At 42.4% G+C, this 24,540-nt stretch overlaps 1 protein-coding gene across 1 annotated transcript in view; it reads left to right on the forward strand.

Moving 5' to 3' along the window:
- The first annotated feature begins 15,966 nt into the window (after positions 1 to 15,966).
- NTNG2 (netrin G2) overlaps positions 15,967 to 24,540 on the forward strand; it is a 103,810-nt gene continuing 95,236 nt past the window's right edge. Inside the window, exon 1 of the mRNA XM_083160918.1 lies at positions 15,967 to 17,304. The gene's annotated coding sequence lies outside the window, so the exon portion shown is untranslated. The remainder of the gene's footprint in view (positions 17,305 to 24,540) is intronic.

Consider the following 24,540-nt stretch of genomic DNA (forward strand, 5'->3'; position numbering starts at 1 on the left):
TGGATGAGATGTGTTCAAACTGAAAACTAAATTGCAGTATGTTTGTAAACAAAATGCGCCCTGCAATCAGGTCTGAATTAGGCCCATTGTACAAACCTGGATTGGTATTCTGCTATGTGGTCGACTGCAATAATCTGATCATTCATTGGCTGTCATCATTATTAATATTGCACCTAGAAGCACAATTTGGGAGTCGGGGTCTGAGAAATCCTTGATTTGAATAAGGATGATTTATTTGACCAACTCTCAGCCCCATAGAGCGACATTGGGAGGGCACCAGCAGCATGTGCGGTCGTTTCCGGAAAGTCATCATTAGGAGTTGTACTCCTATTGTGCCTTCCATCAGTGCCGGATCCGAAGGGTCACGTGACACAACTGACAGTCTGAGGCCAGACAGACAGGCAAGTGCACAAGTGCTGCCTCTGCAAAATACCATTAAGTAGATCAGAACTCAGCCTTACATTGAATCTTTGGCGGCAGTATTTATTCCTAATGTAACATCAATGCCTGTACTGGTAACACAAAGGAACACAGGGAGCAACATGCACAACACGTCCCTCTTGTTACAGTAAATACACAGATGTTGAGGCTGTGTTATTCTTGAGGAAGAAGTGTGATGTATTATTACTAATTAATTTATCCACTGGCTGTTCTGTTCTTTTCAATTAGTGAGGGACATATGCAAGGTCGTCACATGGGAGGTTCAGCCCTTTGGCTTTTCCCAAATGTCCATATCCTCTCTGCACAGATACTCTACACGGTTATACAGCAATCAGATTGTATTTCTGATGTAGAATATTCTACTCAGCAAATCGGTTTGCAAAGAGGGGTCAGCGAGGGGTCAGCGAGGGGTCAGCGAGAGGTCTTCTGCGGTCCGAGAACAGGTCGTGGAATATATTATACATACTGGGTCTGATTGATACTGTATCTGGTCCACACTGACTACGTCCACCACTAATGGTCGACAGTGATTATGTCAGCACCTGAAAATGGTCAATACACACAAGGTCAACACAAGCAAATGGTGGACATAGATATGGTCAACACAGGAAAAGGTTTTTCAGGATTTTTTGTTTTAAACCGATTTGTTCATACGGGATGCAGCCGAAATCTCGGCACTTTGTCCCACTGTGGGTGTCCACGACACCCATAGAGGGAGAATAAATTAGTATCGCGAGTGCAGCAAGCCCGCATGTCCCATGTCCCCCCTTGTTGGGATTTCGGCGGTCGGGATTCCAGCATCAGGATTTTGACCGCCGGGATTTCAAACCAATCCCGTTCATACTATCCCAGTGGGCTTAAAGGGAGAATAAAATAGTGTGCCCAAAGCTTGGTGAGCATAGTAATACACTTATACGGTGTTCATATTGACATAGAAAACTCACCTCTTCAGGCAAGCCTATCATATTTATACACCGCACCCATAACCCTCTGAGGCACCTATGTATTATATAGCTTCCCTTCTGGACCTACAAGCTATGCTATTACTGGTGCCTGTCCTTGTGTTTCCCTCCTATATCCAGGGCTATTTTTGTGCCGGAACGGTCCGGAACGCCATTCCTGAAGGTCATATTAAAAATGACATCATCACGAACGGCGTTCCGGAACCTGCTCCAGGCCGCCCGGCACCGTCAGCCCGCTTCCCTGCCCGCTCTCCCCGCTCTCTGTTCTGCTCCCCCCGCTCGCTTTTTACCAGCGTACGGACTCCAGGAGAGACGTGCTGCTAGGTAACATTCACGTCTCACGCTGGACGGCTAGCCAATGGGTGCTTGCGGTCCAGCAGCCAATCAACTGGTGGCTGCTGGACCGCGAGCGCCTATTGGCTAGCGGTCCAGCGTGAGATGTGAATTTTACTAGCAGCACGCCTCTCTTCTCAGTCAGATCGAGTGAGAGGCCGGGATGTCGGTGCGGGTCGCTTCGTGGTTGTTGCTGGTGAGCGGTGTGTTGGCCGCCGGGACCGCGGCGGATGGTGACGGGCTGCCCACCAAGAAGTTGCGAATGCAGTTCACTGCCGGCCCGCAGAGTTCCAGATCTGGTGGTGAGTAAGCCGGGTGCCCGGGCCTGCGCTGCCCCTTCTCTCCCCCTCCCAGCGACCGCCAGTGGGGTCACCCGGCCTGTGCTACTGCGGGGTGACACGGTGACCGCAGTGGATAAAACCCAGAAGTTTATGCAGCACGTGTAAAAATGGGTTTATTAATAACTTGCCTGGTTACAGATAATAAATCGAGGCTGAGTGGAAGAGAGGTGCATGCTGCAAGATATGTCATTAAATATAATTCCAGGGATTGTATTTTGCTGCTGGTGATGAATCGGAACATAGGAGTAGATGCTAAGTGGCATATGCGACTTGATGGCAGCAAAAATTGTATATGTATGATGGGCATCACGGTGTGTGGCATATGTATAATGGGCATCACGGTGTGTGGCATATGTATAATGGGCATCACGGTGTGTGGCATATGTATAATGGGCATCACGGTGTGTGGCATATGTATAATGGAGCATCACGGTGTGTGGCATATGTATAATGGGCATCACGGTGTGTGGCATATGTATAATGGAGCATCACGATGTGGGGCATATGTATAATGGGCATCACTGTGTGTGGCATATGTATAATGGGCATCACGGTGTGTGGCATATGTATAATAAGCGTGACAGAGTGAGGAATTATGTTTTTTTTTTATGTAATGCCACACCCCCTTTGTAGTTCCTCCCACATCACCGCCCACTTTTTGCCCCCGCCCACAGTACCTGAACCTATTTTCCTACAAAAATAGCACTGCCTATATCCCTATAGATTGTAAGCTTGCGGCAGGGCCCTCCTACCTCCAAGTCTGTCTGTTGTTACCTAGTTTGTTTTATCACTGTCTACTATTGTAAAGCGCAACGGAATCTGCTGCGCTATATAAGACGATGTAACATAATCTGCTGCGCTATATAAGACACTGTAACGGAACCTGCAGCGCTATATAAAACACTGTAACGGAATCGGCTGCGCTATATAAGACACTGTAACGGAATCTGCTGCGCTATATAAGACGCTGTAACGGAACCTGCAGCGCTATATAAAACACTGTAACGGAATCTGCTGCGCTATATAAGACACTGTAACGGAATCTGCAGCGCTATATAAGACACTGTAACGGAATCTGCTGCTCTATATAAGAACCTGTAACGAAATATGCTGCGCTATATAAGACGCTGTAACGGAATCTGTTGCGCTATATAAGTACCTGTAACGGAATCTGCTGCGCTATATAAGACACTGTAACGGAATCTGCTGCGCTATATAAGACACTGTAACGGAATATGCTGCGCTATATAAGTCACTGTAACGGAATCTCCTGCGCTATATAAGACGCTGTAACGGAATCTGCTGCGCTATATAAGACGCTGTAACGGAATATGCTGCGCTATATAAGACACTGTAACGGAATCTACTGCTCTATATAAGACACTGTAACGGAATCTGCTGCGCTATATAAGACCATGTAACGGAATCTGCTGCTCTATATAAGTACCTGTAATGGAATATGCTGCGCTATATAGACACTGTAACAGAATCTACTGCTCTATATAAGACACTGTAACGGAATCTGCTGCGCTATATAAGACACTGTAACGGAATATGCTCCGCTATATAAGACACTGTAACGGAATCTGCTGCGCTATATAAGACACTGTAACGGAATCTGCTGCGCTATATAAGACCCTGTAACGGAATCTGCTGCGCTAAATAAGACACTGTAACGGAATCTGCTGCACTATATAAGACGCTGTAACGGAATCTGCTGCGCTATATAAGACCCTGTAACGGAATCTGCTGCGCTATATAAGACACTGTAACGGAATCTGCTGCACTATATAAGACACTGTAACGGAATCTGCTGCGCCATATAAGACACTGTAATGGAATCTGCTGCGCTATATAAGACGCTGTAACGGAATCTGCTGCGCTATATAAGACGCTGTAATGGAATCTGCTGCGCTATATAAGACACTGTAATGGAATCTGCTGCGCTCTATAAGACATTGTAACGGAATCTGTTGCGCTATATAAGACACTGTAACGGAATCTGCTGCGCTTTATAAGATGCTGTAACGGAATCTGCTGCGCTATATAAGACGCTGTAACAGAATCTGCTAAAGTCTTAACAATGTCGTCTGTGTTACCCGGACTGTACGCATAGACCGCTCTTGTGTATGATGTTGATGCATTAGAACTGTTGGCACAAAACCATAGAACCATAGGAGTTGCCTGGAGGTGGTCTGAAGTGAACTACAAAAAATGCTATATCCTGGGTATGTTATAAAAGGGGAAATTCAGAGGTAAGAGCGCCGGCAGTAAGCAGAAGGTGCCCAGCGGAGCTATTCAGTTGTAGATCCGTCCGAGTGCAATTGGCTGCGGTTTACATAATTTACGTTTGCAACCCCTCAGTGCTGGGGCTGTGAGCATAAAATGCACAAAAAGTGACTGGTTTGAGCACGGATTCGGGACTTTTTGGTAATACGCTCATTAGTTTGGTCGGGTATAGCCGCTATGCGCGATCGGCGCTAGTGAATATCCCCCTATGATATTCCATCACATTAGATGGGATATTGGGGGCGATAAACAAAGGATACCCCTTAAGAGTCTCACAGCGTGCCAGTGAGCATACAGTGAGACTACAGACCACAGAGGCCATGTTCAGAGGAAGTTCAGCAATAGACACTGCGCCTGCCACAGGCTGCTGGAGGTATAGGTGGCTCAGAACCACCAGTTGATCTGCACTCTCCACAGCACTGTACGGGAAAACACATGGTTGTTGGCGGGTTCTGGCCTAGGAGACCTGTGCAGATTTTATCCATCACCACGATATGATATACATGATACCAATAGTCCTTACCCCAGTGCACTCCCTGGAGTTTCAATTCATTTTTAACGTTAATCACAATCTTTTGTTTTTTTTTCCTAGACTTTGCTTTATCCAGGGGGAACTCAGCGGACCCGATTACAAGTGGTATTTACTATTAACTCTTCTGTTTCAAATTCTACACCCATGTTACTTTCTTTTCTACATAAGTCTGCGCACCTGCCTATGGCTCGTAGCTGTAAGGGTTGCCCAGTCATTTCCCACTGAATAGAACAGCAGCGATTGGACGCTACACTGGTATACATAATATTATAGTGCGGTAATCAGGATAGTAATGGCAGCTAAAAGAATGAGGATAGAAACGGCAAGAAATATAATCCAGGAATATGAGACATTCTGAAGTTTCTCCATTGTGAGACGAATAAAGGAATTTTATTCTAAATCAAAAATTGCTGGTTACACTTATAGGGTGTCAATGTCAACATGTGTCAGCATAGATACCTGAAAAACCCGCAAAAACTTACGTCGACCCTTTCTTGTGTCGTCCATGTTCATGTCAACCTTTTGCGTGTGTCAACATTCTGTCAATGTTGACATAGTGTATGTATTGACCTAATCACTGTCGACCATATATACCATAACTGATCTAATACATGTCTCACACAATATATACAGTATAGGATAAATAATAGAAAGTTACGGCCTGATTCAGTTTGACTCGATCCCCTGTTAATTTGCTGCTGGGACCGATGTTTTGGCCGTGCGCATGCGTATCAGCGAATATACTCACGTGCAGACCTGATGTGCGAAGGCCATTGGTGGCTTTGACAGTCGCCGCGGCGTTCGCACACAGTGGGGTGGGTAGTGGGGTGGGTAGTGGGCGGGCAGGGGGCAGCTGCAAGGGGACACCCCACCTTTCCTGGGCGTGCCCACAAAAATGGAGGGTGTGCCCAGAAAACCGCTGGATGACCCCATGCAAACACAGGCATTGGGAACACTGCACAAAGTGGGCGGCTGACATCACATGCGCCCGCCCCCTTCTTGGCTATATCAGGGGCAAAGTCAGTCTACATTGACTGTTATTTGCGAACGGGTAAAAAAATAATTTGATGGCCAGCGACCATCAAAAGATTTTTCGCCTATACGCCCACGTGCGAATGGACGCATCAACGTACACATCCATTCACTTGTAGGCACGGACATTAGCTGGGCAGTGGGGGGCGGGTGTTGTTTACCCACTTATTAAGCAGCAAATGTACTCTACATAGCAAACCAACCTGAATCAGACCCTTAAATGTTTATTGTTAAAATAGACCACTATAAATTATACAAAAAAGACCCATTAATAATATCTTGACAGTGGGATAGGTAAACAGACGGAATGCAAATAAGATGAACACATAAGTAAAATAACTGAGATCTATCGCCCTGAATACCACAACAGAACGGAGCGCGGTTCATGGTCAGTAACCTCATGATGAATAATATGACCAAAGAACGAAGCTGCTTTGAAAACAAATCATGGCCCGCATTGGTAACACTTCTACATTGTTTATTAAGTCATGAATAAATGCAACATACAGATTTTAGAGGATAGATCCCTTAAGAACTTGGTGTATCCGTAGATGGATTTATAGCTTCTTGTAAGTCCAGCAATCTTAGTTTTTCCATTGAAACTCACTGCTGCGAGTTGGTTCTTGACAAAACATACAGATTTGGGCTTGCTGTATATTTGAACGACTCATGTTGCAAGAATAACTGGGGTATGATTACAAAACCTGCTAACTATGAAAACACATGACGTGAGGGGGGTACTAATCAGAGTGTAAACCCAAAAATGTTCAGAAAGAAATATTTAGAAACTATTGCTGGATTCGGTGGGGAAACTAGGCTCAAAAATGATAAAGTTGGTGCCTTGACTTTAGCATTTACTATTGCAAGTATAATCCAAGATTGTTCGTTTGTGATATTAGTCGTGTGCTCAAAAAGTGCTGAACTTCCGTGTGGAGATGGCGGAGTGCTCGGCAGCAGAGGGGAGTGCCCAGTGTACGACTAAGTGATGGGGGTGGGGATTTGCTGCTAGAAGGTGGTGCACTGCTGGAAACACTACAGCAGAACAGGTCCCAGCTACACCCAGGGCCGCAGAAGGGGGGAGCGGGTGCAATTTACCCGGGCCCAGGCTTACTAGAGGGGCCCAGCGGGGGCCCTGGTCTGATACCTCCCTTCCCCCTTTGTCCCCCCGGGCAGCAGCAGCACACATGTACAACATGTGCTGTGCTGACAGCAGGCTAAAGGTGCCCACAGACGCTACAATTGTACTGTGCTATGCGTTTTTGACTGTACAATGGTTCTATACAATTTTTCTTCCAGCTTGCTATGAGATGTGCACTTGGATGCATGTGATGAACCCATGTTTGTAATGTTAAATTTCAGATGTAGTCTAAAAAGTACGTGCAGCACGTACTTTTTTAGACATACAATATCGGGCTCCAGGGAACATAAACACCATCCAATAATTGTACTTAAGATGCAATTTGTGCTTAAAAAGTACAAAACGCATTCGATAATTGTAGCGTCTGTGGGCACCTTCAGCATGAGCGTCTCACTGACAGTGTGAGAGCTCATGCTGAGCCTGCTGTCAGCACAGCACATGCTATAGGTGTGTGCTGCTGCTGCTGCTGAGAATGGGACAATAACACACACACACCCCCCCCCCCCCCTTTGACTTTTTTTTTCACCCCCCTAAACATTTTTGGAGAGTGGCCTAACCATGGAGGTGGCCACGCCCCCAAATTTTACCGGGGCCCGGAATACCTCTCCGCTGCCCTGGCAACACCATGGCCGTTGGGGGGGGGGGAACTCCAGAGCCCCCTCTTAGACAGCACTGGGATCAGGGAGCTGCAAGAGTTTTAGACACCCCAGTCAGAGCTTCAAACTATCTATCCTGATACCTTATATCGCAAGACATACACACTTATGGTGTGTACACAAGGTACAATTTAGCCTACAATTTTGACTATATAGTCAAAATCGCATCGGGATCGCACAGAGATCGTATGGTGACCGCACAGGTTTTTTTATACCGATTCGATCCCAATGCGGGCTCCCATACAGCAAAAATCAAAGCCAGATAGAGAGGGCTGCATTGACCATATAGTACAGATCTGTACTATATAGTCACAATTGCTGGTGTGTCTTTTGGCTTGCTGTGCGATTCGATCCCTATGCGATCCGATAGCATCGGGATCCAATAGAAGGGCTGTCGACCGTGTGTACAGAACATTAGCTTTTACATATTATTACAAATGATTTATTTTGGTTCACACACAGGTAATAAAGAATAAACACAATGTAAAATAATAACTCATATAATACAAAAATAAGTTAAACTACCGCTATTAAACATACACACACACATACACACACACACACACACACACATACATACACACACACGCACCCCCCCTTTAATACGGCTCAGGTCACAATAGTATATACTATTTCCAACATATTGCTGATGAGATAGATTGCAATACAATGTATGGAGCATAACATGAGAAGGTAAATTTTTCACACTTCTCTTTTAACCATTCGGATGTCGACGAATTGGTTTCAGCCTATTGACTGTCTATCTAATAAGTGACACCCCTTCTCTACACAACTGCAAATCTTTCTCTTATTTCCAAAGGAAAAAAATAAAGGGAAAAAAATCAATCATAAATGTATTTATCATTTTGTGTGATTCTTAGAAACATTTGCTACAGTAGGTTAACATGTCACTTACTATAAATTCTGTCTCCTAAGTAAAACATTTCTCTTTTTCAAATCCGTTTTATGAACTCGGATTATAACACCAAACTACCATTTCCTCACGACGCCATCCCCTTGCCAGTAGAGAACGAAGGATAAGACTGACAATAATATTGAATAATTTAACATTAAGCAAAATGTTCATTGGAGTAAACATTATGAATGGGTCAGAGCGAGACGTGTGTCTGTAATATAAGGTGAGGAACATACAGCAGAACACAACAGTTACTGGATTATTCACATTATTATTATTCTGCTACACACTGTATCAATATCTGCATGTCCACATTTGGAATATTAGTCCACAAATTCTGTGTATCATAGCATAGTACACAAAGTAGTCATGTATCTTACACAGTAACTAATATTAAGGAGACTAAAATAGTAAGACGAACGCCGCGTGACACCGCGCCCAGGAAGCATTACGAGCGCAGTCAACCTTTTACCATCGACCTTTTCAATGGCGCCTTTTGCTTGTGTTGACCATGTTGACCAACAGTGGTCGATCTAATGACTGTTGACCTAGACTAGACTGGTGCACAGGTGCACTCATTACTCATTGACACATTTTAAAAGGTGGAGCTAATTATTTAACTTGTGATTCTGTGAGGAGACCTGCAAAACATGCACTGTGTGGGGTCCTGAGGACCGAGTTTGAGAACCTGTGACCTAGACAGTGTAGACCTCATAACCCATACCCTTTAAAACTCAAGTTATTACCATTATTGTGGTTCAGGAAAAGGGTCCCAGAAAAATAACCCTGGGTCCAGTGAGCCCACAATCCTTCCCAGGTAGTTACGAGAATTGGACTCAGGAAGGACTCGGTGTAAATGGGTAACCCTGGTCATCCTCTTTACAGCATGCGGACAGTTGGATTTCTTGGCACTTGTCGATGATGTCATCTCTAAGTGCCAGCAGATGAGAAATAATAACCCAGGTCAGAGCCACAAGGGAACAAGGTCAGTATCGGGACTAACCTTTATTAGAACCAAATGCATTCCCCTTTATTATAATTGCCAGTACCCAATATTGAAATGCAAGAACAGATGTAGCGGGTCTCATCGTTGCCGCCTATGGCGATTTTTCCGCCATGGCGGCCGTGGCGCTCGGCATTCGCAATACTTTTTACAAGCTTGGCGATTCGCCGTGGCGTGCAATACCACAGAATAACCACCAGATGTCACTTTTGAAAACCTCATTTGCGCATGCGTAAAATTTGTGCTGCAGCGCGTGCATGAGGCGCAGGAACTACAGGAACTTTATTATTCGTGAACGTGAAGGTATTGTACGGTAAATACTGTATTTGTATAGTATCATGACTGCACACACAGCCCTTTTGCTCACTCCTACGGCCACGGGCGTCTCATTTCCTACGAGCGGCTCATTTCCTACGAGCGGCTCATTGTGCACGAGCGTCTCATACCGTAAGCGCGCTCTTTACGGCGAATGGCGGGATACCACTGGCACATCACTCCGACTGTAGCTTGATGGAGCATTAGCCACCCAGTGGTGGCGGATTGTATTACATGGCGTGCTCCCACGCCCCTTGGCGGATGCCAGCGCCAGGAGAAGATCGATGCGCCAGAACCTCCTCCATGGCGGCCTGGCGGCAATGATGAGACCCGCTACATCTGTATGCATCATTATTATACCCAAGTGGCCACAAGGATGGTGTGGGGCAGTATGAATAATGTAATGGTTAGCATTACTGCCTCACAGCGCTGAGGTCATGGGTTCTATCCCCACCATGTGTTATATATACGGGGCAGTATGAATAATGTAATGGTTAGCATTACTGCCTCACAGCGCTGAGGTCATGGGTTCTATCCCCACCATGTGTTATATATACGGGGCAGTACGGATGGTGTAACGGTTAGCATTACTGCCTCACAGCGCTGAGGTCATGGGTTCTATTCCCACCATGTGTTATATATACGGGGCAGTACAGACAGTGTAATGGTTACATTACTGCCTCACAGCGCTGAGGTCATGGGTTCTATTCCCACCATGTCTCTAACTGTGCAGAGTTTGTATATTCTCCCCGTACTTGCGTGGGTTTCCTCCGGGTACTCCGGTTTCCTCCCACAATACAAAAATATACTGGTAAGTTGGGAGCCAATTAACCTATCAGTATATTTGTGCATGTACATGTGGTAGGGAATATAGAGTGTAATCTCCACTGGGGCAGGGACTGATGTGAATGTTCAAATTTTGTGCATTATATAAATAGCTGGTAATAAATAAATAAAAAATTAGTTAAATGGAACCCAGTGCACAGGCTGCAACGCATATTCAGTACCCATCCTATCTATTTATATTATGGCCCTGTCTTCGACACTCCTTATGGCACCTGCACTCAGGAAATTAAATTTGGAGACCTTTAACATTTCCTTGGACCAAAAGCATCCTGGGGCTATTTTGAAAAGTGTGGCTTATTTGGTAAGTATGCTTAACACTTTGAGTGTCAAAACAATTAGTCAAAATAGGTGTGAAACGTGACCTGGAATGTTCACCTTTATATAGGAAATATAATATTTTTTAAACAACATTTTTTTTCACTTATATAACAAATGTGAGCGACGCCGGCATTTGTAGTGGATATTTTGCGCATCTCTGACAGAGATGTTGGCACACAAAGGGTTAAATCCAAGGCCCTTATTCTGCATCGTGCGGTACGGCCCGCGTGCGGCCGTACCGCCGATGTTTTCAGTCTGCACATGCGCAGAGGTCAATCTGCGCATGTGCAGCCCCCTTCGCCGCAGACGTAGTTCGTCTGCCGCAAAGGGGGCGTATAGGGGCGTGAGGGGCTTCATACCCTCATTTCCCTATGTGTACGCCCCGCGTTTCATGGGCGTTCCCATGCAAACGCGGGGCGTATGCATGGTAATGAGGGTATGACGCAACTCATGGGGGCGGAAAGCTGACGTCGCCGGATGTCAGCTCTCAGCCCCCATACAAGCTAGCACACGGACGATTGTCCGTGTGGTCTCAGCTTGCGGGAGCTGCTGGGGCGTGCGGACCTGCCTTCGATGGTCGACGACCATCGAATGCAGGGGGCAGCTCCCACCATGGTGGAGGCGTACGCCTCCACCATTTTTATGCGGATCGACAGCCGTCCGTGTACGGACGGCCGTGGCGATCCGTCTCGTGGGCGGGGATTGGTTTGTGCGGCCAGAGCACCGTGTGCGGCTCCGGCCGCACCAACCAGAATAAGGGCCCAAGTGAGGTGTAGGACTGTTGGACAGGGAATAAAAATGTACAATTCATGGTTCCATTAAATATTGCAGATTTTCCATTCGTCTGAGAGCATAATTAATACACAGGGCTTTGCAGATGTTTAAATAGTTAAATAAACTAACATCATGCAAATATTCAGGCAAACGAAGGTTATGTTTTGCAAAGGAACAATGAGGCTCGAAAAGTTTATTGACATTCTCTTAATGTAAATCAAATCTATCCTCAGCTCCTGTGTTGGCTAGCCTCCAGACACTGGAGCAATCATTAATAAACTTTAGAAAACTAATGTTACATTGAGATGCTCATTTTAGGTAATAATCTTCTTTTAAAAGACAGAAATCTATTTAGCAAAGCTACTAATGACCAAATGGTTAATACATTTATTAAAGCCTTCCTCTCCCACTCATAATATCTGTATTAGTACAGTGCTCTCAGAGCCAAAAGAAGCATTTGGAGAACTAGACCCTGAAAAACAGATACAACAAAATACTCTATATCACAGACACTGAGCTAAACATTACTTCTACAACAATACATAACTCATCTAAAAAGGCGTAAACAGGAAATTAAATAAGTACAAAATAAGTAGAAAGAATGTGTTTAATATGGTTTCATCTAATTTACTGATGACTACATCTTTTTGCATGCAGTACTTTTGAACTGTTTGTGTCATTAGTGTTATAATTGATTAACCATATTACAAATGCATTCTTTGTAGCGCTAAAACATCTGCAGCTAGTTTTCGTGATAAAGTCAGATATCAGTTTTTCTCTATATTTGAATTTAAAGTAATTGTCCTCTGGTTGTAAAATTTTGAAATTGCCTGTACTGAGTACTCCAACATAGCCTCCATTGATTTCACCAGAATAGCCTCCACCATAGCCTCCACTGAGTACACCAGCATAGCCTCCCCTATTTATACCAGCATAGCCTCCACTGATTACACCAGCATAACCTCCACTGTTTACACCAGCATAATCTCCACTGATTAAACAAGCATAGCCTCCACTTATTACACCAGCATAGCCTCGCAAAATCGCAAAATTGTGTACAATTTTTGTGTTAAAGTGTGTGTTATTCAGGTTCAGACATTTTTTTGTAAAAAACATGTAATGTTCATTAGGTGAGATATGAGTCATAGCAGTATGTAAAAAATGTTTGCTGTTCAGGTTCAACTAAAGAAATAATAACATTCATTAGGTGCCACTGTTAAAAAATGCTAGGCATCTATATGGGTCAACTAATAGAAGAGCAGGAGCAGCAACCCACTACTAGTACTGCAGCTGATGCCAGGAAAAAATTACTTTTTCCCAAGGACCCACTAGCCATAAGGTGCACTCAGTGCACCAGAGTGACATAATATTATGGCATCTGGTCAGGCCTAAAAAGAATTGCCCAAAATTAATGACACTTCATGGCTCAATCTAAAACAGTAACCATCAACAGAAACAATAGAGTGATGGAGTATTATTTTAATGACAATATATGAGACCTAATAATGAGGCCTAATAAAACCAAGCTTCAGCCACAAAAGTAGCAGCCCAGTTGGTTTGTTAAACTGTGATGGTCTTTTTCAATATCCAACAAGGGCTGTATATTGGAGAGCATTGAAGACTGTCTTTTTTTGTATAGACAAACATTTTTATTGGTTAAAATATATTTCTAATCTCTAACCCATCTTTAAAAAGCGGGATACTTGCAACCTTTCAGCGGGGCCTGGAGCACCAGCTAATATTTCAGGACCCTCACAGCTTTTACAGGAATGTAGGCAAGTATTTTGGAGACAATGCTTCTATACTCTGTGAAGGAAATGCTTGAGTAATCAGTACAGGCAATTTAAAAAAAAAATTCAACCAGCGAACAATTACTATAAAAACAGGACAATAGTAGAGAAAACTGTACCAAAATCTGAATTTATCATTAAAACTAGCTATAAATGTTAGTGCTATGAAAAATCAATGTGTAATATATTAATTTAAGGTGGTCATCAATTAAAGCAACAATGCAAGAATAATAATAATGAGTAACTAGTGTATACCTAACGAGAAACCTCATAGCGCAGGTGCGGAAAGTGGGCACTTATCCCTTATAGCGCAGGTCTGGAAAGTGGGCACCTATCCCTTATAGCGCAGGACCAGAAAGTGGGCACCCTGTCACTTTAGCCTGACTGCACCTGGAGAGACAGGACAGGAAAAGGGAATGCATAGGAACACTTTATAAATGCCCATGCATCAATGCTACTAGTGGACCCCTCTTTGCAGCAGTTGCTAATTGAATGTCCCATAATACTTACCATGTTCATTCTATAACCTATAGCAGTGCCCAAGTTCCCATTATGACGGTCATTCTGGTCGCATCGCTCCCCTGCACATTTGCATGGGAAGTGATGTTTAGTAACTGCACATGGGCATACACCTTTATGCCCATGTGCAGCCACTTTGTGCAACAGGCGAGGAAAATTGCTTATTCGCCGGCCTGTTCGCACCTAGCAGTGCATGTAGGGGGCAACGGCAAGGTGTAGTGCCTATGAGAATGCCCAGCATTTCATGGGTGTACCCATGAAAATACTGGGCATTCCCATGGAAATGGATGTCACTGGATTTCAGCTGTCCGCCCTCTTCCCGTACAGGGGCACTGCAGATTTAAGGAACCAAAGTAGTGTCTTAGGTCTGCAAGCACTAGAGAAATCAGTCGATTATCGGTGACAATCAAATGATGTCGCACACAAGTCTGCGAATGGATGAGTATGCTAGACATCCATTCACATGCGTGCAAGGAAATCAGCATGCGAGGGGGGGCAGGCATTAGTGCGGGTGGCGGGAGGGGTTTAAATGACCTTCAAAGATGGGAATTTCACCGCTTTGCGGTTCAATCAGAATGACCTCCAATGTCACACTGTAGGGCTGCCAGTGCAACATTACAGTGCTCCATATTATGTTACACTGTAGTGCCTCTTACATTACAGTGCTACAGTATGTATAATAACATTATAGTGCTCTCCCGTTCTTAATTATTTTCATTTTCATTAGAAATATAGTGTACTGTAATGTTATTTTAAACTATGATTATAACCTCTGCCCTGGCTTTTTTGTTTTCACTATGAACATATAAAAAAACAAAATTGTAATACAATAGTTGGGGTTCAGTTCATTAGGTAATAGTAGGAAAAAAGTTACAGACTAAAGGATATATTAAGTGAAGACAATTTTTGCCAATTTGCATTGATTTTGACAACCAAAACAGATATTGTGTATCAGAGTCTAAAATGTACATGTAATGACAGATTCATTTTTATATGGATTTTTATTGTTCGTAAATGTGCAATCTAGTGTCTAATATGCAAAATCAATTTTGAAAGATTGGCCTGTGGTAAATATACCCCTAAGACTTAGTAACACACACACACACACACACACATACATATGCCAATGATTAGCTATACCAGTATTGCCCTTAATTGTTACTGTAAATCAGTATTGCTCAGTCAGTTGGTGGTGGTGGTGGTGGTGGTGGTGGTGGTGGTGGTGGTGTTGGTTGGGGGGTTACCAGAGCAAGTTTAGAAACATATTTTGTAAAACATTTTTCAAACGGTATAAAAAGCAATGTAAATGCATGTTTTTGCAAACAGAAGCTGAACACACAACATTAACCTACAACCAAGCAACCTTATAGAGATTAGATGCATATATACACCTTTCATAATATAGCAGACACGGAGTATGCCCAAAACTAGAATTTATTTAGACTTATTTTTTTCCCTTAAAATCTTCTATAAGAATCCCATGCCAATACATATTTCTATCCAAGAGCTCCCTCCCACATTCATAGGTGTGCAGCCATGAATAAGATTTTTTTGGATGAGTGTAGCAACTTACTATGCTAAAATATTTACTTCTTTCAAAAAAAATGTTGGTACCACTGCCAATAAAAAGCTCTCATTGGCATACAGCATTGCCAATATTCATTAATTGGCAATATTCTGGGAGGGTTCACCGTACTTGTACAGGTGTAGCCGCTCCAAACCCCCGACGTTAATAAATACTCCAGTCTCCTCCTTTCCAATCCCCAGTGTGCTGCTATGTGCGATGTGATGGGATCCTTGGAAGATGATGGAAGTCATCAGAATGAATAGATGATGTTTCTCTCCCACAATAATTAAACAGCAGGGGTCACGGTAAGACTACGCCCTACAGTGAGAGATAGGGGTGTGGTGTCCCGAAGCTGTCAGCACAGCGTGGTTGCTGAAAGCAGCGACTCAACACCCCTGACTATTCTATTCTCACAACGTGTACACACACAAAGACACACACAGGCTACCGGGAGCTGCCAGCACAGTTTGGTGCAGGAACCCTCCTGAGTGCACCTCACCACTCACTCGCTGTAGGCTGCAGGCAGCTGTCCGCAGAGCGTGGTGCTGAAAGCAGCAGCTCAACACTCAGGACTGTCCTTCTCCTATACACTCATCAAGACTACAGGGAGCTGTCCGCACGTCGTGGTGCTGAAACTATCCGGACTGTGAGAGTCCAGCACCCATCAACTACAGGGAGCTGTCCACACGCCGTGGTGCTGAAACCATCCGGACTGTGAGAGTCCAGCACCCATCAACTACAGGGAGCTGTCCGCACGCCGTGGTGCTGAAACCTTCCGGACTGTGCATCTCCTGCACCCGTCAACTACAGGGAGCTGCCCACACGGCGTGGCACTGAAACATTCCCTTATCGTCCCTCTCCCGGACCCACACATACCGGCTGCAGGGAGCTGTCTGCACAGCGTGGTGCTGAAAGCAGCGGCTCAACACTCCGGACTGTCCCTCTCCTCTACACCCATTACAGGGAGCTGTCCACATGGCGTGGTGCTGAAACCATCCGGACTGTCCCCCTCCAATACACGCACCATTGGCTACCAGGGAGCTGTCCACACAGTGCGGTGCTGAAACGCTCCGGGTCGCCCCTCTCCCGCACACACACACTATTGCTGCTGGGCTCCTTTAAGCAGCACATTGCCTGCTGGTGGGATGGTGCGCAGGGCTCCAGAGGAAGTTACGCAGCCGGGATCATGCCGGGAGATAAAGAGCTGCTCCCGTGATTGAAAGTGATGGCTAAAGGATTTAGCTGCAGCATTAACTCGGAGAGGTAGGAAGCACAGAGGGGATCTCGCATAAGCCTCCCGCCATCTGCCCGTGACCTGCAGGGAGGGGACTGAGCGTCCTGTCTGCGCCGCACACTGCACAGGAAACTGGCAAGATAGAGGTAAAGTTTCCATGGGATGGGAGCAGTCCGGACCCTATGAGGCACTGAGCGGCACCCGAGGAGGCGAATCACCCCCCTCTTATCCCGGGACTGCTGCCTGTATCTGCAGGGGGATCTCGGCGTGTGAGCGGCTGGTGGAGCTCTGCGAGCTGGTGAGTTGTTATTATGAGAGCACACAGCACACTGACACATGGACCGTGATAGTATCAGGCGTGCATCGTAGTCTAGACCCAGCTGTCCGGCAAAGGGGCTTCAGAGCAGCATGGTAACGGCACTCCTACACTATGAGCAGGAAGTTGTGAACTTAGCACACTCACTCACACCCACGGATAATCTGCCATTATATTCTAGTGTAATGCCCACAAAGGTTACCTAGACCCTGTGATATAGTTGTACAGTATACTGTATGTATACATGGGGATTTGGTTAACTTTTATAAAGGGTTTTAAAATACACATTTTTAGGGGTTGGTTATAAGTTTCAAGCTAGGGATTCATATCTATCTACAGTATCTATTCATCTATCTGTCTATCTATCTATCTATCTATCTATCTATCTATCTATCTGTCTACCCATCCATCTATCTTTCTCCTATTGTATATTCTGCACATACCACACATACTTAAATGGTTTTTAAAAAAGGCACATTTTTATTTGTGGACTGTGTGTGACAACCAGAATTGACAAATATACTTTATATCCCTGTCTGGATCTTTCTCTCTCTTTAATATAAGGTACAGTACAGTATATACTTTCCCTGCAAGATTCGTCCTATAATTTCATATTAAAAATAGCATTTTCTTTTCAAAAGTAATTCTATAAAAGCAAAAATTCCTTAATATACCGGCGCTCCATATATTTGTACTTACACATAATCCACGCTCTGCGTATCTTTATCAAATTCATCTATATTAGTGGAGTATGTACACTGATATATATATATATATATATATATATTCAATGGTGTATAAATTCAGACAGTGCGATGAGTTGCAGGTTACCCTGCCCACAAGACGTCTAGTCTATACCTGCTTCATAAGGATGTGATTTGAATGGAACTTTAGAAATCAGCGACACAGTTTGTATTGTGTGGTTTGCAGTCAGCACAGTACACACAGGCTGCCCAGATACTACTCTAATGTCACATTAGTTTGTGTGTGAGGATTCTGCTCTCTCTCTGTAATACTGTTAGTAAATTAGATCATATAAACATTTGCAGTGCAAGCAGATTCTCCTTTGGATTGACAAATAAACAGCAGCCATGATACTTGATCTGCATATTAAGCCATTTTATTACATATTCTGATTTGCATTCATCACTCAGTGCAGTCATTTCTGCTGCTCCGACTTTTCTAAACTATTAGCACCCGCTCTATTACGCTCACATTGGGAGGAAAACAACTCAAAATAACTTACATGCCGTAATAATAGTTATGTAGATACATAAATAGAAAATATATAGTTATAAAGATATGAGATAGATAGACACCAGGTAGATAGATAGATAGATAGATAGATAGATAGATAGATAGATAAACAGGCATTGTAGATAGATCAATATTTGAATTATACATATATGTTATTAGATAGATAAAGAGACACTCTAAAAAGTTAGACACTCTGTAGATAGTAAGATAAATATGTGAATGATACATATTTATAGTTATAATATTAATAGATATATGAGATAGATAGATAGATGAAGATAGATAGATAGATAGATAGATAGATAGATAGATAGAGTGATAGATAGATAGATAGATAGATAGATAGATGAAGATAGATAGAGAGATAGATAGATGAAGATAGATAGATAGATAGATAGATAGATAGATAGATAGATAGATAGATAGATAGATATAAGAGGGAGATAGATAGATAGATAGATAGATAGATGAAGATAGATAGATAGATAGATATTTAGATAGATAGATAGATAGATATAAGAGGGAGATAGATAGATAGATAGATAGATAGATAGATAGATAGAGAGAGAGAGATAGATAGATAGATAGATAGATAGATAGATAGAGAGAGAGATAGATAGATAGATAGATAGATAGATAGATAGATAGACCCTATATGTTCCTTCTGCGAGAATGCTCAATTCCTAAAATAACATCTAACTCTTTAGCAGAAGGATAAATCACCCGCTAAGAATGTGTGTCAGATGTAAAATATTTATATGATGTAACTCTAATCAGGCTTCCAACTGAAGGTAATAAATCTGACTACAGTATATATTTAGCCCTCCGCTTCTGAAGGCGATGGTGGATAATCTGCAACTTTTTGAGTACATGCTGTTGAGTACAACCAGATTTCAGTAGTTATTTTTTATTTTCTAAACATAAATATGCAAAAGATAAAAGACTTCAGCACTGTATAATAATCTCACACAAAGCTACAGAGGTACCATCTGTCATTACTCCCATTGCTATGTACTTCCAAGAGATCATCCCACTGTCCTCTCTGCTTGGTTTTTTGGAAGCAAATGGTTAAGGCAAACTGCAAAAATGTCCAGTCAATACAAAAAAAAAAGAAGAAAAAAAAAGAAACTTGGGTTTATGTATCCACCTACTGTACAATCTAATTTTGTGTTCACAATACATTGCTTATCATTCCCTAGTGGTGAGTAAGTTCTCCTAAAAGGAGGGAACTAGCATTGATTGTCTCTTTCTAGTGCAGAGCTCACTGTCTTCCAATAATGCCTGCTGAAAATGTCACTGGTAAAATTCATTCCCATCAAGTCAGCTTAGTTAAAAGAGTGCAGAAAGGTAAAACTTCCCCAGCTGCCACAATGTCTTCAGACACCGATGACCTCTGCCATCGTTCGTCAGGTATCGGTTACAGAACACCGCAACAACTTTTTCTCAGTAGCACAGAATCAGGCTACATCCGCCAAATAAAATATATCAGCTTTTTTTTCTATACATTTTCCTGCCAGGCCTGTAACTGCTGTAATTAGAGAAAATAAAATTGCAATTAAAAAAAGCCTCAAAGGATAATGCTGCATTATTAACCAAACAGGTGCCAGAGGAGTATATGTTGAACATGGATATTAAAAAGAGTAAGATAGATAGATAGATAGATAGATAGATAGATAGATAGATAGATAGATAGATAGATAGATAGATAGATATTTCAAGATACAAGGTTGCTATACAGGCAGAAGATTATGATAGATAGATAGATAGATAGATAGATAGATAGATAGATAGATAGATAGATAGATAGATAGATAGATAGATAGATAGATAGATAGATAGATAGATAGATATTTCAAGATACAAGGTTGCTATACAGGCAGAAGATTATGATAGATAGATAGATAGATAGATAGATAGATAGATAGATAGATAGATAGATAGATAGATATATGGATAGATAGATAGATAGATAGATAGATAGATAGACATTTATATTCTGAAGCCGAACAGACACATTTGTGTATTTGGTGGGCATTTCCATATATGTATTTGTACAATGTACAAGGGGCACCAATGTAGGGATGACCATTAGTGTAGTATTTATACACCTTCCCTGCTATTAAATAATGCATGTGTCCAATCTATTTCATATCCTTGGTCTGTGAGAAATACTGTCCAGTCTGTACACTGACTCATTTATGGTAGCGGGGAACAAGACAAATAACAAGTTTGCTTTGTAAACGCATTTTATAAACTTGTTCAAAGTAGAAAGACAAGTCTCAGAAACCAAAAAACTATTCCCTAACTCTATCCCTATCAGTGGAGAGCATAGAGCGATCTACAGAAAATATATCCAACTATAGGAAAATATAGCAAACATACTACTGTATATACTTACTAAATACAGCATCTAAAGCAACAACTGGCCTTCATTTCTGGAGTAAAGTCCAAGGTTTAGAAGATGGCTATACAAATGCTTGCCACCAAAAATAATCAATTTGTGGCTGGCAGAAAACCTACTTTATTCTATCTGATGGTTCTTGTTCTCTCCATCAGTAAATCCTGATACATGGGAAGAAATGAGGCTAATATATTTTACACAGCAGATTTTCCTCTCAATTCAAATACACAGTTTTTTTAATGTTTAATGTATGGGCTTCTTTGGTTGATGATTTTGCCACTCTCCTTATACAAAACATTCTATATGGTCCCATTTAAGTTTCATGACTTATCCGTCTGCTGGTAGAACTTCCAGATGACTGTATGCTGGAAGTCTTAATACTGTAACTGTCCTTGCTCACTATTAGTAGATGGCGGCCTAATTTCCTATTCATGTGTGTGTTTGTGTATGTGTGTATGTTTGTGTGTGTGTGTGTGTGTGTGTGTGTGTGTGTGTGTGCAACCCTTCTTGCTCTTTCAACTGGTCTCTTTCTCATTCTTATTTCTTGTACTGTACAAATGAACATTGATTTAAGTGTTTAATTCAAAACAAACAAAATAATTATAAAAGGCAATATTTGGCGATAAAGTGTAGTGACCTACCCAAAAAGTCTGTTCGTCTTCATTAGGCCACAAAGCCTCAGACAGTAAGTAAAGTTAAAAAAAATATTATGCAAACATGCAAACTGAACTATTCTTAAACTAGCCTAATTTCAAGCCGATTCCCAAATATGACCTTTCTTATTTGTTGATTATCATAGAATGGCAATGTCTTATTTATATGGTTCACCCTCAACTAATTCTGCCAATGTAATTGAAAGAAAAATGTGGGTTTAATTTCATTATGCAATCTTTAATGAAAAGGTTGATCGCTTTTACGTTACTGGTATAGATTTCTTATTTATTATGCGATTGTTGTGCCTTAAGCCATACTATGAATATTTATGTCCATTTTACCGCTTAAATGGTTACGTTCTGTATGGTTTGGACACATTTCATTTGTAAGCGTTAAACTGCATTGAATTTGTAAATATTGTGTTTATGCGGCTTAACGTCCACATGGCTTAATGTGGTTACTGTTAGCGTATACGGTATTACAGAGAATTTTCCAAAATAAGCTTCAACAATAGCAGTTGTCATGAAGGCTTTGGGAGAAAGATCAATGTCTTTGCCGAATATGTGGCTGTAAAGTCAAAAGTTATCGTATGGATTAATGACATTTTTAAAATAACACAGGTGATTATATAAGAATTCGCTTTTGAAATATAAAATCAACAAACAGAAATGGTCTACAAATTGTTAGGTATAGCGCGGTATGAAATAATTCACATTGACTGCTCACAAATGTTTTGAGAAATATGCAAAGTAAGTGATTTATTCTAATGATCCTGAACAAAGGACACTGAAAAACAGGGAAATCTGTTCAGTCTGTGTGTCGGACTACGGAAATCTCATGTGTCGACGTACTGTATGGACGTTTCTGTCATTTGCTGCGGAATGTGGGCCTGTGGTGCACACAATGGCGAAGTCGGACACGAGCGGACAATATTTTCAGTCTGAGCATGCAGCAGTGTCACTGGGTTCTCAGACACCCCAGCTGCCAAAAAGGGGCATGGCCTCAAGTGAAGACAGCATGGTCAAGCATGGTGACCTGTTTTGTCACTCCTTGGGGTATGACCAGCATCCACTATAACAGGAGCTGGGTGCTGCATGTAATGTTAGAGTGCAGCACCCAACTCCTGATACTGATACTCCTGATACTGATACTCCTGATACTGATACTCCTGATACTGAGGAGGAGTTGGTATTTTAGTTCATACTGGGCATGAGAATCCATAGGCTTTAAGTAAACCAATGCTAAAAACTGCTTATATCACACTGACTTTACAAGGAGTCAAGATAATTAAATATATATATATATATATATATATATATATATATATATATATATTATAAACCTAGTTTGTAACAATTGTTCAGATCTCTAGCATTTGGGGGACTACAAGTTCCTAATAGTCCTACATTGTCATTAATGTCACGCATGAGGAATGCAATGGTAGGGACCCATACAACTCTGTGGGATATATTGATTAAAGTGTTTGGAATGAAAAAAAAAAAAGGATGTAGCCCATAGCAATCGATCAGATCAATATGTCTATAATTTCCCAGAATGCAATAGAGAATTGATAGACCGAATCTGATTGGTTCCTATGGGCTGGAGGGGCATGGCTACCTGATGGACTGGGTGGGGCAAGTTACCAGGAAGGAAAGACAAAGCACTGACCCAGGAACCTGATCTCATATCGTTCTTTACTTTTGGTATAGCGTCAGCAGGAAATAGTCATCACCCACGTGACAAGTCAGTGACTCTTCATTCCTTCCGATGTAAGAAGGCATGGTGGGGTGTGAGTGTGGGGTTTGACCCACAGACAATGGGACCCACAAGATACAGAGATAATTCGCCCCTGATTATATGTGAACATAAAATAAAAATATTTCCCAAATAAGTTTGGAACGTACTCACGAACAAATTGGGCATTGGGTTGTACATTTTGTACAATCACCATACATTATGCCCCACATTGCAATGAACACCGTGACGTCTTAAGGCAATGAAGTATAGTCACTGGCATTCATTACTTGTCTTTTTAAGGAGTTTTGATGCTGTTTAATGAATGAAAGCAAATGTGAAAATAAAATCATTACACGCAAATTGTTATACGCAAAGCAAAAACAAAGCACACAACGGGGCAAAAATCATGTTGCCTTGCAGGTGGGGCAGATGTAACATGTGCAAAGAGATTTAGATTTGGCTGTGGTGCGTTCAAACTGAAATCTAAATTGCAGTATAAAAATAAAGTCGTCTAGCATTTGTGAGCTACTGTACAAGTATTTTCCATGCACAGAAACAATACAGCCCACCCAAATACAAATCTCTGTACAAATGTTATATCAGCCCCACCTGCAGGAGTATTGGTTTTGCTTAGTTTTGCTTTGCTTGCAACTCTGAACAAGGCCCTTAGACATACAGTAGCCTTAGCTGAACCAGTTTCCTTGCATTCACTACAGTGATCTCCAAAACACTGTATACCTATGTATCTAATTACACAAGCATGCACACCTATTATAAGTACTCGTCAGCATTACTTCCCCATTCAAAGATAGGGAAAGAGAGGTTCAAATAAAAAATACTTGAGGCAGGAGAGCAAAAACAAGGAGAGACACATGGGGTGATAGAGACAAATAATATGCAAGTATAGAGGGAACAGCAGGAGTCAGGGGAAGGCTGGAACGTGAAGGGACGAGGTAGATGGTACATTGTGAGCAAGGCAGTTCCTTTACAGGCCCACTCCTGATCTGTACTATAATGTGTACCATGCAGTCCCAGCGATGGACACAGCCAATCACATTGAAACCAGCAGAAGAGGGCCGACAGAGGAATCTGGGAGGCGGGACGTGCATATTGTAGGTGTAGAGGAAAAGGCTACATACAATCACACTACAGCAACATGGCCCCCGTTC

The sequence above is a fragment of the Crinia signifera genome, chromosome 9 (genome assembly GCF_055691185.1).
Source record: "Crinia signifera chromosome 9, ASM5569118v1, whole genome shotgun sequence".
Classification (NCBI taxonomy): Eukaryota; Metazoa; Chordata; class Amphibia; order Anura; family Myobatrachidae; genus Crinia; species Crinia signifera.